This window comes from Alexandromys fortis, unplaced genomic scaffold (assembly GCF_014885135.2).
Source record: "Alexandromys fortis isolate MF-2015 unplaced genomic scaffold, M_Fortis_MF-2015_v1.1 scaffold_38, whole genome shotgun sequence".
NCBI classification, from domain to species: domain Eukaryota; kingdom Metazoa; phylum Chordata; class Mammalia; order Rodentia; family Cricetidae; genus Alexandromys; species Alexandromys fortis.
In genome coordinates, this window is record NW_026067916.1 from 892,511 (window position 1) to 908,722 (window position 16,212).

Genomic DNA, 16,212 nt, shown 5'->3' on the forward strand with positions numbered 1-16,212 from the left:
GATAGAAAATTAAATACAAGGAAAGAGTTGTTTAAAATCAGATCTAAAATCGTTGCCATGTGTTGACTGTTTAGAAGCACTTTCTCCGTTTGCTCTGTGATTCATGTATCATAGACAACCGATGACTGAAAGACCTGGATAAATCCAGACCCCCCCTTAGCAGGAAAAAATAGAGCCAAAAAATCTAAGCAGGGAGAGAAGAATCAGAAATCTAGTATTAGCTGGTTCAGTTTCAGGAACTAGCTGAAGATAAAGTTAGATTGTAATCTTGAGTATAATCTTGAGAAACAGGGAGTTGCCTCCTTGTGATCATCACTGGTATTTTCAGAGTTTTCTGTGATGCCCTCCCTACCCCTTTCAGATTACTAGGCTGTAATTTCTTCCTTTAAAAACCCCTTCTCCCAGTTACTCAGGGTCAAACTCCTCCCTTGTGTGGGTTATGAGTTTCGGCCCCAACGCACTGGTTCCTGTCCTGTCAAACCTCATGTCAGTCTCTCAGGGGTTACTGGGGGGGGTCATGTTATCCCAAGACTTGAGTAAGAGTCTCCATACACTGGGGATCTTTCAATGACCACGAAGGAAATGTCCATTGCTTCGAAGGTGAGTACTCAAGAAAAACATAGATGAAGATGAACAAATCCTTCTTTTAGAGTGAGTTTCCCCTCTGTTTTTAACATCTAAGTAGTCCACTGGTTATTACAAGCTCTTCTACCAGAACCAATAAAGTGCTTAATTTAACTGGAGGGATAGTTTGGATTTATTATTTTATAAGAAACCAATATTTTCAATAAAACAAACTAACCATATCTGTAAGAAAGTAGTTATTACCAAATTCATTGATTATGGGGCTGAGTTATAAACTAAAATGTCACTGTGCTTTGAATTAAAACTTTGAAATGAAGAATATTAGTCAGGGACCAACTTCAACAAGGATACCATCTACCTATAGGGTAGGGTCATGGGGATTAGAAAGACAGAGAGAATTAAGATGCAAGTGAAACTGGAAACCTAGGATAGTATCGGGAGGGAGTTGCAGTGAATCCTGGAATTTTCCCCATGTTTAATTTTTCCATACACTTTTATATCCTAACACAAAAAGGGAGAAGAAGGAACAAGACTGCTTTAACATGATACAGAGGACAACTACAACAGTCACTTGCTTCAATACTTGAGACATCAAGTCATTAATTCCTGAGAAAAGCATTCTGTTGTTTAGACAGTGAACTCACCCTAGACTGAAGGCAGTCACTCCCTCTGTCAAACCTCCTAAGTCAAAAGAAGGAGCAGAAGTATGCTTAAATTCTCTTACCTTTGGTCAGGGTGGAGTGGATCTACCTGGATGAACCGTCTTAATGTCCAAAACAAGTAGCCACACTCTAGGTCAGGGTGTTTAGCCACACTTTTCAACAACTTAGAACAAACTAAAACTCTCTGACTTTCAGACAAGGTGGAAATAGGCTCACATTTTTGGGCCTCCATATATTCATCCCTTTTATTAATTTTAATAAAACCTGAACTTCTGCTCCAGGACAGATGATCATGTCTACCTTAGGTGAACAGTTCCCCCATTTTCCAGACTTACTCATCTTTAGTATGTGCCTTCCAAACATGCATGCCCATTTCTTAGGAACCTGGAAGGAAAAGGATCTTGTCTGTCTCTGAGTGATGATCTCTGTAATCAAAGGGTTAAGGGAGAAAGCACCTCTAGGCATCCTGCATCTTTGAGCCAATTTTTTATCAAAGGAGTTTATCAATGACGAGGTAGTCATGTGCAAGCAGATAATGCTTTGGGATACACATGCTCCTATGGCTACAATATCTCTCTAATTAAAGGAGTGGAGGATCACCAGAGGTGGGAAAGCCATTTCAAATTGGTTTAGGGTGCTTTTAATGTTTTCAGCTATAACAAGATTTAAATTTATCTTATTAAATATGTCAAATCCAAGAAATCACGGGCAATGTCAAAATTTTCTTAGACACGTTCTAATTCTTTTCAAGTTAGTAGCATCTTTATAATGAACTAAAGCAGTTACAGACATTAACACGTCAATATCATAATTCTAGCATAACCACACAGTTTGTCAAATCACAATTCTCTTAAATCTGTTCTAATCAAAAGACAAGAAAAGGTTTCTGTGGTGGTCCAATTGCAATGCTACTTCTAAGTAATTGTCCCAGTCTCTGAGCAGCAGAAAAAACCCCACAGGCTCCCCTCCTCATCTCTGAAGATTGTAATGATTTGTTTTTTCCTCGGAGGGGAACATTGAGTGTCACGAGCCATTTCCCCCCTAAAAATCATTACAGGAACCATCACCCTGGGGAGTCTGCAGAGAACCCCACACCCATAATTATGTTCTATTGAGAACCTGCCCCACACCCAATTAACTGCTAATCTGTTAGCAGAACCGCTTCACATTCCAGCTATCCAGGGAACCAGGTGTGGCAACTTGTGACTTCTTGGCCTACCTGTCCGAATGTAACCTCTTGGCCTACGTGATGAACCTGGCCTATGTGGCCAGGACCACGAGGCGAGATCCCGTGCCCTGCCCACAAAGTCCTCATCCAGGGCCTATATAAGCAGCAACCATGATCCTAATAAACGGAGGCTTTGACAAATCTGCTTGGCCTCCTTCTTCTGTCCTAGCTCATTCTCTTCCAGGTAGTGCCCCTCCGAGACCCTGGAATAACTGATTGCAGGGTGGGTTACAAACCCCTAGACTGAGTAACCCACCCAACGCAATCCACATAACTCTTTGTTAAATAATTGTAACTAATAGTTCCCAGCTAATCTTGATCTACCCATCTATATATTCAAAATTTCATTCACCAAATATTAATAAAAAGTACTTATGAACGTGGATATAAGCAATTTTAAAAATGGTCTTTCTATTCTTTAGATGTGTCCACATATTTTTGAGAAAAGATAAATGCTTATTTTAGCAATTAATTCTTGTAAAAGAAATGGGGAAATTGCAGCACACTAAATTTTCTCTTGTTGGTCCAATGGGAATTAAAGACTATAGTTGTTGGCAACATTGCTGGTCTTCAGTCAACACTTTATTGCCTAGAACATGGTTCCTGCTAAATTAAAGCTCTATGCTAAAGAAAAGTTACAAATGCCTGGTTTCTAGAACTTTCTATTTGATAAGGTACCAATAGTTCTCCTATGCCATTGGCTCAGCCTCAGATGAGATTTACTTATAAGGGGAAGTAGAGCTCTCTTTGCTTCATGGTGACAACCAGCTTGCTTGGTAAGTTATAATGGGAAAATAGGATGGAGGGAGACATCCTAGAATTTCTAGAATACAAATTGATTAGCTACCTTGTCAAACCTGTTGCCCATCAGAGTGTAAGTAACACAGTTGGTAAACTGACCCAAGTTCTATTATGCAGTTGAAAGTCAAAACAGAGTGGGTTTTCAGAAGAAACTTGACAAAGTGTAAAACTATGTTAAAATAACGTGGGAAAATTAACTTGCCTAGCAGAGACCCAGAATGTTGTCTGCTAGTTCAGTACTTGTTGTATGTGTGGGTAACACTCACCTAAATAGCTAAAGATGTTGAGACTTTCTTGTAAAAATATTCCAGCTTTCTAAGGTCTCTCATCTTACTACTTCCTTTTCAAGCTTCCCTGCTCCAAGTCCCCAAACAATTGAACAGACCTAGGTGAGCTTTTGCATTTCCCATGCTTCACAATCCGTGTTTATCGGTTCCTGGTGTAGATGGTATGTTCTATTGAAGGCAGAAATTGTGCCTTAATTGCCCTTTGTTTCCCTGCCTCTTTCTACTGACTATACGCTATCCATGGACTCTCTGCACTCAACACTTGTGGACTGACTTGCAATGCAATTGGAGGATGAGTCCATAGAAAACTGACTTCCTCACATATTACTCTGCCTGCTCCAACTGTTCCCTTATCTGAAAGTGAAAAAACGAAAATTTGCCTTGGCGATGCTGAAGCAAGCAGGGGCAGCCCATATCGTATATGGCAGTTCTATTGAACTTGTTCATATTGGGTTTCATGGTCTAAGCGGATGAGGACAACTGACCAGGTCTCCTCCTCAAGAGGGCACCAGATCTCATTACAGATGGTTGTGCGCCACCATGTGGTTGCTGGGACTTGAACTCAGGTCCTTTGGTAGAGCCTGCAGTGCTCTTAACCACCTCTGTTCCCTCATCTACTGTCCTTCAAATGCCAGAGTTTCTGGAAGCTTGAGGAATTTTTATTTGAGCATCCTCCACTGATGGATACATAGACATCGTCCCAGAGGAAAGGTGTCTACAACACTGAAACCAAGCAAGTAGCTGAAGCCTTAAGAATTCAACAGGACCACTAAACTAGATACTGCCGTGCCTTGCTGGTTCCATTTTCACCACAGGGCAGCAAACGTGCAGGCACCACCAGAAATCCAGCCATTTGGATGTCTTAATCATGAAGAGTCAAACCCTCGGTGTCATGTCATCCACACATCTGGTTGATTGACTCTGAACTTTCTCCCTTCGCCAACAGATGAAGCGTGGAGACTTTCCCACATTGTACATGGTGCGTGGTGTTGTAGAATTCAGCTTTTGTGCTGGTCCTTTTCGCCCTCTTGCTATTGCCTGGATCTCATTAAAAACCATTAGCGATGTTATACTAAACCTATGGAATCTTAAACACGCTTTTAAAATCCTGTGGAATAAAGATGTCCCCTACCAAACCCAAAATGCAGTGGGAATAGACAAAGTTACATTTCTTTAAGAGAGAAATGACTCCTTTCATAGTTTCCAAACTGTTTTGACTGAAGTTTCTCAAAATAAACTTTCTTCAGTAGGCAGCCTTTGATGTCTAACTTTGAAAAAAAAGNGGGGTGATGTGGGAGTGTCATATATCAATCTGTTGATTTCATTGGTTAAGTTATAATAAACCAGCTGCTTGGCCTCATGGCTTGGAACATAGATGGGAGGAGTAAACAGAATAGAATTCTGGGCAGAAGAGGAAGTGAGGTCAGACTCTGCTCTGCTTCCGGAGAGAGAGCCGACAGCTCGGGAGCAGAGACACCATGCTCAGCTCTCCCAGGCAACTCCAACACAGGATGGACATAGGCTAAAATCTTCCCGGTAAGCGCACCTTGGGGTGCTTACACACATCATTAGAAATGGGCCAGTCCAGGTGCGAGAATTAGCCTGTAAGGGCTAGAGTTCATGGGCCAAGCAGTTCTTAAATGAATACAGTTTGTGTGTTGTTATTTCCGGCATGAGCTAGCCAAGCGGCCGGGGTGTTGGGGACGCAGCCCCGCTTCATATTTCAACAAAGGGGAAATACCTGACGTCATTCCAAACCATTACTAAACATCCTTAAATCCTGGATTCACCCATTCTACTCAGCCAATCTCTTTTGTGATAACCAGTTTTAGGTAGCAAGTTTGTTTGTTAGCAAAAGTGGGGCACACTGCCTTCCTGCTCCAGTGCCTGTCTTTAGAAATTTCTATGTGGTCTGTTAACAAGTGTGAATTGATTTTATGTAGATTTGACTGTTAGAAGAGAGTGTGACTGTTGTCGCTCTAAGACCCCTGTGGTGTGGGGAAAGGGGTAAGGTCATTTCTTGCCAATATACTCCTGAGATGCTTTGGGTGAATCCCATTTTGAAGGGAGAAACACAACGATTTCACAAGATTCAGAACTGACAATGACTTACCCCAAAGACAAGTGTTCCTGCAGCTCTGCAAAAACGGGGTGCCCCATAGGTTGTACACTTGTGGGTCTGCCTTTATGAATCTGCCAGCTGTTCATTACTGTGCAATACTTGTGGCTTCTGATATTCTCTTGTATAATAACTTTGAATTAAAAATATGTAAAAACAAGAATCAGAATGCTTACCATTTCTCTTTCTTCTTTTCCTTACTCTCTCTCTCTTGCTCATTGCACTTCATCCAGTCCCCTCTTCCAGACTTCACTGGTCATATGTATTCTATGCCTATGATAAAATCCTGAAGCAGTTGAGTTTATCCGATATTTTCCCTACTACTTGACTGAAATAAATCTCTTTAGTGTTCTTAAAAGATACTTATCATAAAGAGAAAGTGAAAATACTTTCAATTTTAACTTCTAATTCTGCAAATACTCCGCTTCACACCAGAAGTGTTCAAGAGACAGAAACTGTAACCTCAAAAGGAGTCAAATTAGAAATTTAGCTTTTTATGATCAGAGCTGAGTCGTTTCACATACCCAATAAATTCACAGTGCTTAGTAATGCTTTCTAATTTTTATTCCTGGTAATGTTGAAATAATGTCCTTTATCTTGAATGTATGCTTTATTTAACTAGCTAAGTAATGAATTTTTTTTTCATGAAGACTTATTTGTTCTATCATTAGACCAACTGGGACTACAAAGGTTAAAGAGTGACAATATCAAAACCCAGTTGTCAGTAAAAACCATCAAATAGTAAAAACAAGGGGAAAAATCTGTGAAATTCTTTAATGAATTCATACACATTTTGAAAATCATATATATTTCTAGATTTTGCACTGTTTTGCTTTTCCTAAACATAAAACAATCTATTGTTGATTCTTATCATTGCACCTATGTATATTAACTGACCTTTCTGGGGGCAGGATAATCGAAACCATTTCTGGAATTGAACCTGGTATCCAAAACAAAATGAAAAAACTTAGAGTAGACATAACCAGCATATAAAAAAATGGCAGAAAAATTACTAGAAACAATAATCTAATCTGGTAGATGCTGTGATATTTATAGCCAGAGGAATGAGTTGGTTTAAATATTCTGAAGAATTAACCATCTGAAACAATTTTTTAAAATCATTCATTTGGGGGCTGGAGAGATGGCTCAGGGGTTAAGAGCACTGGCTACTCTTCTAGGGGGCCTGAGTTCTATTCCCAGTACCCACAGGACACCTCACAATTGTCTGTAACTCAATTTCAGGGGAACTGACACCCTAACACTGACATACATCCAGGCAAAAACACTAATACAGTAACAAAAACCAATAAATCAATCATTCAAGCATAGTACAGTCCAACGATATGATTTATAGTTACATCCATTGACTTTATTTTCCATAGTTAAACCATTATCCTTCTATTAGTGCAAATGACTTAGCACATGCAGTAAGAACAGCATAGCTCACTGCATACGCCAGCCTCAAATCCAAGCTGAGCTGTTCACGTAGCATCCATTCATACTGCATAGGATGAAGGGTGTGTGTGGTGCAGAGTGCACTGCTGTATGTTCAAAGCCAAGCTTCAGTGAAGTCATGCGACATAACAGAAACAACTTGAAGTCATTACATATTTAATTATGAATTAATTTTTGGTTGTTACATGTTCAAAAATCTTTAATTATTGTCTGTAATTTGGAACCTCCACATTCAGTTAGGCAATGCCACACACAATTTTGACCTAAGAAGTTATGTTCTGAAACAAGCTAAGAATGTGTGAAAATTCTAAACTATTGCTAAACCTTGGGCTGATCTCCAGGATTCCCATGTTATCCAGGGTTACTTCCCTGATATTCTTCAGTTATTGCTATTGCTTGAGTGGAATAAACATGGGGAATGGAAACACACCTTTTTCTGGGTATTCCCTGAACACTTCCGATACACCAGTTTGAGAAAGGTCCCTCCTTGTTTTCATCTTTATTTTTGCTTCTATTCTGCACTATCATCTAATTTCCATAAGTTAATTTGGAGGGATGAGTCAGATTTTATAAGGCGGTTTAAGTTGAGATTAAGCATTCTTAGACACCATCTGTTGCTTGTCCAAAACTTGATGTCAGAAACAAGAAGATACAGCAAACTACAAGAAAATAAATAAATGTTCTTACATCGAACACCCAATGGAGTGTCCTCATGAATAATCACCATATTTCTTGGTAGAAGTAGGAATATTAATTTATGAGATACCATAATTAATTATATCAGAGAGAGATTAAGTTTTTAAAATAGAAGCACTTTATTGGGTAGAAATATAGATGCCAGGACTCTACCATGAGATTTGACATTCTTTCTGCCTCATACTTATATATTAGTTTAAAGATCTGTAGTTTTAAAAAAAAACTGACTCTAAATTGATTTCAAACCATTTCCATATTGTACAATATGCAGTGAATAAATATCAGACCCCTCCCATTCCCAATCAATGGCAAACAGACACAATCAAGTTACTAGACTGTAAATGGAAGTTTCTGTCGCACCTGGCCCTGCAGGTGTTCAGTCCCAAAGAAACACATAGAGGCTTATCTTAATTATAAACTTCTTGGCCTATTAGCTCAAGCTTATTGCTAATTAGCTCTTACAATTTAAATTAACCCATAATTCTTATCGATGTTTAGCCACGTGGCTTGGTACCTTTTCTCATTGTAGCATTTTCATCTTGCTTCCTCTGCATCTGGGTGGCAACTGCAGACTGAGCTTTTCCTCTTCCCAGATTCTCCTAATATGGTTGGTCTGCTTCTACTTCCTGCCTGGCTACTGGCCAATCAGAGTTATATTAAACCAATACAAGTGACAAATCTTTACAGGGTACAAGAGCATTATCCCATGTAACTTCTCCCTTTTTTTCCCCCAAAACAAGAACTCTGAATCTAATCTCCTTTGTTTAGCTTTTTTTCCTGACCATTATCTATAACAACTTGAAGAAGGATGCTTAAAAGAAATCAGTATTGAGTGTAATAGAAGATTTTTATTTAGGGGTAGACTCACAGATCACAATTCTTTGCTGGAATGGGGGAACGGCAACCATATCCCCCAGCTGGAAAAGAGAGGCCAGATATGCATGCTTTACATGGGCATAAATAGTATAAGAGGCCACACCCAAGTGGGTGGGTAACTTAAAGACTACTGGTGGTAGGAATTCCTACAGCACCTCCCCCTTTTGCTTAAATAAGAAAGTTCTAAGCCTAATACAAAATTATATACAATAAGAACAAATATATCAAGAAACATGTGATAAATGTTTTAATAATCATCCTATCCTAATGAGCTTAAGTCTTGTATAATAAATACTTTGGCCAAGTCATGAGAGGAAAGTAACTACAACTATCTAGTTTTCAACCCCATTAAAGATCTGAGAAGGAAAATAATAATACTTGAGTAAGAAAGAAATATAATCAAGCAGCTTCCAAAATGTGCAACAAAAAACAGAGACAACTGGCAGTTACCCAAAATCTCATTTTCAATTTGGAGCAGCCAACACTGGCTAAGGCCTAGAGTAACTGACATACCAGTTTTAGAGGCAAGACAAATTTTCAAAACCATCTTACCCTGTCTTGGAAAGATTTGACAGTCTTATTTCTTGTATCCTGTTTGTCCTGTCCAGACATGGTGCATTTTTTCAGTGGTCAACACATGGGCAGTTTCTTGCCCAATGGCCAGTTTTGTCAAGAAGAAAACAAGCTCCAAGTGGAGTGTCTTTGGTGTTCAATATTCTCTCTGGAATAGATTGGTGCTGCCAAGAGCAATCATGTCTCACTTCAACAGAATCCCAAGTTATTTAAATGACATATTCTATAGCTCTTTGAAGTGGTTGAAGATTACCTATCTAAGCAGGATACAATTTTTATGTATCTAAAGAACCTGATTGGTCTAATTATAAATATGACAAACTTGGATGACTATTGACCTATTAATCTTAATACCTATAGAACTTAAAGACTAAGATTTCATATTAGAATATTAAACAATCTTTAAACAAGTGTGCAACAAAGGAGGAAAATAATCTCAAAATGTAAGCAAAGTATAAGTATCTTGATCAGAGGTAGAAATGTACATTGCAATATGATAAATATATCCTAAAATTGTACCAATATAGAAAATGTTTTAAGCAGAGGTAGAAGCATCATGCATATAATATGACAAAATAACATTGCCTAGATATACAAATATTGTAGAAAAAATAAGAACATATTCTATATAAATTAAAATTGTATCAATATACAAGAATCTATAACAATGTAAATTACCTATAATAATAGCTCACAATTATTCATTCTATTACTATTATTATTAATGTAAGATCTCACTAATCTATTAGCCCATCCTATTTCCCCTTTTTTCCCCAAAGAGATCCCTGATCCTATATAATTGTCCTCCCAGTCCCCAACCCTATAGAAATTATAATCAAGCCCTAAATGATGCAACTATCCCTGAGTACAAACTTTGTTGGGAGAGGGGATGTTGTCTTCTAGAATTACTTCCAGCTGTCATGGGGGTGATGTTCTTTCTATAGGGCCTTGTGGAAATAAAATAATGGTTAAGTTCCAAGATTACTGTCTGGTATATTTGCAAATAGTCTCTGAGTATTCGGTAGGGTTTTTCTGAGGGTCCTATTTGGAGTTCTGGCCAGAACATTGTAAAAAAAATGTACACCATTTCAGCTAAGCAAGTTGGAACCATCTTGAGCAGCTGGCATGCAAAACAGGTCATATATATCAACCAGGGGGAGTTGTTGTGGGGCCTCATCTTCTCCCTGGAAACGTCAAAGATTACTGCAGGAAAATTTATTGTTCATTGTGGAAAACATAAACATTATTTATATAGACATACACAGACATATATACTAAATAAAAGGTATGATAAAGACAAAAATAAGTATGAAGAAAAGTCAAATTTCTAAATTCTTTCTTATTTCTGTCCCATACTAGATGGCTCTTGATATGGACAGAAACTCTGAATTTTTATTTTAACAACATGCTTGGATTTAGAGAAGGACAGAGCTATTGTTCTGACTGGAGCATTTTGTTAACCTGGATCATCTCAACCAGCAATTTTGAGGCTATTCTGGATGTAGAACTCAGAGGAAACTGAAATGGAGGTACTCTGAGATGTTGGAACATCTGGTCTATTTGTTCCCGTTGGAGATTTTTCAGGGGATCTTCCTTGATCAAACCTTATTTTACTTAACCCAGAATGAATCCACAGCCTCTCATTTCCCATGGAAACAAAAGCATAATCTCTTTTCCAAAATAACTTATCTTTTGACTTAAATTTTGAATTCAAGGCATTTTCAAAGTATATAGGTTGAATTAATCTAGCAGCATTTATAACCAAATGTCTTTTCATAGCTGTTGCTTGTTGGTGGAGGCTGCTTTTTCATTCCTGGCCACTTAGACCCAAAATAATCACACAGAAACTATATCATTTGTAATACTGTTTGGCCAATAGCTTAAGCATATTTTAAGCTAGCTCTTATATCCTAAACTAACCCATCTTCATTAATCTGTATATCACCATGAGGTCATGGCCTACTGGCAAAGTTTTGGCAGGCTCTGGTGGAGGCATCTGTCTCCTATGGTGGCTACTTGGCTTCTCTTGACTCTGTGTGCTCTCTTTCCATATTTCTGTTTGGATTTCCTGACTGCCTTTACTCTGTTAATCAATTGGCTGAAAACAGCTTTATTCATTAACCAATAAAAGGAACACATGGACAGAAGGGCTTCCCATGCCAGTTGCTCCTTCTTCAGCAGTCAAACAATTCAAAAGCAATACATACAGTAACATACAGTATCCTGATTCTCTGTGTATTTTCCATTTTTATGTGACTTTAATTTGCTTTTACTCTATTTCTTTTTTGTTTATTTTTTAAATTTTTGGTTTTTTAGATATGGCTTCTCTGTATATCTTTGAATGTCCTGGAATTCACTCTGTAGACCAGACTGCCTTTAAACTCACAGAGAATTGTCTGCCTCTGCCTCCCAAGTGCTAGGATTAAAAACATGTACCACCATACTAGACAAAGTTTAAGTCACACTAAATTCTCATTGTTCAGTGAGACACGTGAATGCAAATTTGCAGCTGAAGTCACCCTCAACATACTGAGATGAAGATGAACTGCTCCACCATGATCTCCATCCCCAAATAGTTCATATTTTGGTTTTCCTCTTCTTGTGCTATGCAGCTATATATTTCTCTAGACTTTTTCCTCAAGAATCCATTTCATTTTAGATATTTTGGTGCTTTTTCTTTGCTCTCTAAGTGTTGCACAAATTTGTCGCTTCATTTTTTTCTTTTGTGCATGAAAAAGATACTTATTTTTTTCCATACAAGACCAAGTGAAGCATGATTAATGAAACTCAATGTGACTACTGGGATTACAGGTGTGCTTTACCACTGCTGGCTAGTAAGGTGGCCAATGGGGCTGCTTTACTCTCAGATCTTTAGATAAGCTTTATTTATTAAAATACAAATGAAATGCCACTACAGCCAAGCCATTGCAGATGTCTCTCATGAAGTCTTGTCCATTTCAATGTCTTATCTTGGGATTTTTATGTTAACAACTACATTGTATGCAAAACTTACTAAACTGACTTCCTTGGGATGGTAAGTCAGGTTGTGTTGCCCCACACTTGCTGTGCTCTGGGGAAATGATTTACTCAATGTTGTTTTTCCAAACTAGGGCTTTAAATCATGAGGTTGTAAGCTAAGAGAAAGAAGTGCCAGGGAGGAAGGTTATTTGCCCTGTGGCTGCAGAGGAGCAGAACCCAGTTAGTTACTTGCAAGGATGAATTTTCTGTGAAGCTGGAGGGCCTCTCAAACAGCTCATTTCTAAATAAGGTCTGAACGTTTCTCTTTATTATATTCTTAAATTCCTTCCCAGGCTTTCCAGCTCATTCTAAAAACTGTCTAATATAATCTTTGTGTGTGTACGTGGTTTTTTTTTGGGTGTGTGTTTGTGTATATGTGAAGTAACTAAATCCTATGTAGCAGATAACCCTGATGAGTGGGTGAGGGAAGAGTAGAGTGAAAGACAGAGATGCAAGAAGGCCAGAATTTAGAAAATAATGATTAAATTAGGGCTATAAAGATGTTTATATTATCTGAGTAATAGGAAGTAGATTAGGCTATGACTGATCAGAAATGACAAAAGAGGATTTGGATTAATGATCTAAGGAAATAGCCTGTGGGGTTTATGATGATTAGATTATCTTTACCCCAAATAAATGTGTATATAGTTAAAAATAGTTTTGATAGTGTATAAAATCATGACTTTTCATAATTAAAGTTTAGTGGGGAAAGGGTCAAATTGAACTGAATTCTGGAAGCTCAGTTTTACTGTCTGCTCTAAGAAGTAGAACATATCAGTGACCACAGGTGTGAATCCATGTCCATATTTGAACTGAAGAGCATAGAGAGCAGGCTTCTGTGGTTGGCTATTGGGAGGGAGTAGTGTGAAGTACATCCTGAGAAGAGCAGACAGGGGCTATAGCACAGGCACTTTGATCAACCCATCTGAGTGCTCTGAAATAAGGACTTGGTTAAGAACAAAACAGTGTTACCACATCCCATACATCCAAAAAGGTGATTTCATCTACCAGAATTATGCTGTGCTGTGTCTATTTCTAATATCCTTTCTTCTAGTTGGGATTCTCAAGGTGCCAGTCAACACTGCCTGAAGTAGGAAGGACATGAGTGAAAATAAGGAAACATCCTCATAGCCCCCCACTGTCCCAGGCATTTAGACTGAAATAGCCCCTAGCTGGGGCAAGAGGAGAGAGTGGGGAGGAAGGGCTTAGAACTCTCTTTTGTCAAATTGAGAGATCAGACTGAATTAATAAAAATTGGGGTTTCCATCTGTGACTTGTTAGAGACATAAAATTTTTTTTCTAAGTCTGTTGAAAGGTGGGGAAGTGTTGCAATAGGAGCGGCGGAACTGTGTCCCCCGGCACCTGGCCACCCGCATGGCTAGCTTATGCCTGAAATAATTACACAGAAACTGTATTCTTTTAAACACTGCCGGGCCCATTAGTTCTTACATGGCTAGCTCTTACATATTGATCTAATCCATTTCTCATAATCTGTGTAGCCCACGAGGTGGCTTACCAGGGAAGATCTTAACCTGCTGCTGTGTCGGGTGGGAGAATCATGGCGACTGCCTGACTCAGCTTCTTTCTCCCAGCATTCTGTTCTGTTTACTCCACCCACCTAAGGGTTGGTCTATCAAATGGGCCTAGGCAGTTTCTTTATTAATTAACCAATGAAAGCAACAGATTAGAAAGAAATCACTCCCACATCAGGGAAGGAAAAGAATAAAATCCATTTTCTGCTTCCCTCTTAAGACCAGCCAATTCTATAAAGAACTTCTGTGTTGTAGAAGAGGAGTGAGTTTAGGACAAGGGGTCAGGGAATGAGAGCAGACTGAATGTAATGTCAGTTAGCTACAGGAGAGTTTTTGAAACCCTAGGCTGGTGACAGAAGCAGAAAGAACAGAACAGATGTGAAGGGATAATTTCTTCAAAGGATGACTCATTAGGTTGAGTAAGAAGAGAGGAGAGTAAGAGACCGGCTGAGGCTTCAGGCCTGGTGAAGAACTGCAGTACTACTTATACGATCTGTGAAGGAAAGGGGCTGAGCACTGCAGCCAGGAAGGCAGGAGAGAAAGACGAATGGAAAGTGACTCAGTAGTAGCTGGGAGGAGCTTAAAGCCTTGGTCTCAGGAGAGGGACAGGTGGAGCCTTGGTGAAAGGGGAAAAAAGAAAACAGTTTCTAGAGAAAATGCATTCTTTCAGCCACAAACAACCCATCTCTGATGTACTTGGGAGAAGTGGGTGTTCACTAATCACATCATTTTTGTAGAGTCATAGAAATATTTACTTATAGAGAAGAAATGGTAAATGTGGGATGCAGCACATCATGGCACTTGCTAAACTAGTTGTTTATCATCAGTTGAGATCCTGGTAGTGACATCTGACGGTGTCACACCTAGGGACACATACACTCGCCAAGAGGCAGGTAAGGGAACTGACTTCTGAGAGTCCAATTTCAGTGACACAGGAACAACTTTCACTTGCTTAAAAATGGTGGCTAGCCTCCTTAGTTCTTGTTTGTTAAAAGTAGCTGCTTTGCTTTTGTTTCGCTATTTTAATTCGTTGCCTTTTATGTGGCTATGCTTTGGTCCTGAAATGTCTTCATATGCCATTTTCATTGTGTGTATGTGTGTGCAGAGGCTGGTGGTTGACATTAGATGTCTTCTTCAATTAATCTTCACCTTTATTGTGAAACATGGTCTCTCAAAGAGCCCCAAAAGAGCCAACTTTGTTAGCCAGCCAGCTAGCCCCAGGGAGCTTTCTGTGTGTTTCCACACTGATGTGACTATAGGCTTGAGTCACTGTCTCTGTGCCTAGCTCCTGTTTGCTTGTTTTTTTTTTTTTTTTTTTTTTTTTTTTTTTTTTTTTTTTTTTTTTTTTTTTTTTTTTTTTTTTTTTTTTTTAAGATGGGTACTGATGATCTAAATTCAGGACCTTGAGATATAAAACAAATATACAACCATTCATACTTCTTTAAATATAGGCTTCTAATATGAGAGCAGATTCAGATTAATAGACATATTGTCAAGATTATATACACAGCTCCTGATAATCTCATATCTATTTTTACTAACATCATTCATTTGTGTGGAATATTTGTTACAATGACTTAACCAATATTAATAAATTATTTACAATCGAAATCTATAATTTCCTAAGTTTTCTTAACTTTCTTTCTGTTTAGGTGTGTACCCAAGAGTCCCTAGTATGTTTCAGTTGTTGGTCTCATCTTGAGACTTCTAATAACTAGAATAACAGATATCCTTTTTTTTAATGATCTAAATACATTTCAATGGTAGTGGGCATTTTTTTGGGAAGATTACTCAACTTGAATTTGTCTGACATTTATCTCATGATTATAGTTGTGAGCTCCTAGAAGGAGGACCACATAGGCCCCGAATTTTCTTGTCATCTCAAGGTTCATTATATCTATGTCATACATCTCAGCGTTGACGCTTGACCTCTATCCAAGGTTGTGTTTTCAGATTTATTACTGTAAAATTACTTTTTAATTTATTTATTTCCATATTACATATTTTGGAAAAAGTCATTGTATGCATCTTCAGTAAAACAGTGAAATGTTATATTTCTCTTTGAGGGCAGAGAAATTATACAAATTCTTTTGCATGAATATTTTTCATTTCTCCTTTATTTGTTTTTTTCACTTATTAATTCATTAAATCAACATAAAATGTATATTTTAGATTACAGTATAATACATTTTTATTCTTCTGCTCAAAGTACCCCAAGGTTGGGCATTGGAACATCTATAAATAGTCTCTTCCATTTCTTAGACTTACAGTAATGTGTGTAGTCATTTCTAAAAATATATACACACATATAACAATAGATTGAGCTGATATATTTATATTTAAGGATATTAATATATATAAACATATAATCTCTGTATAA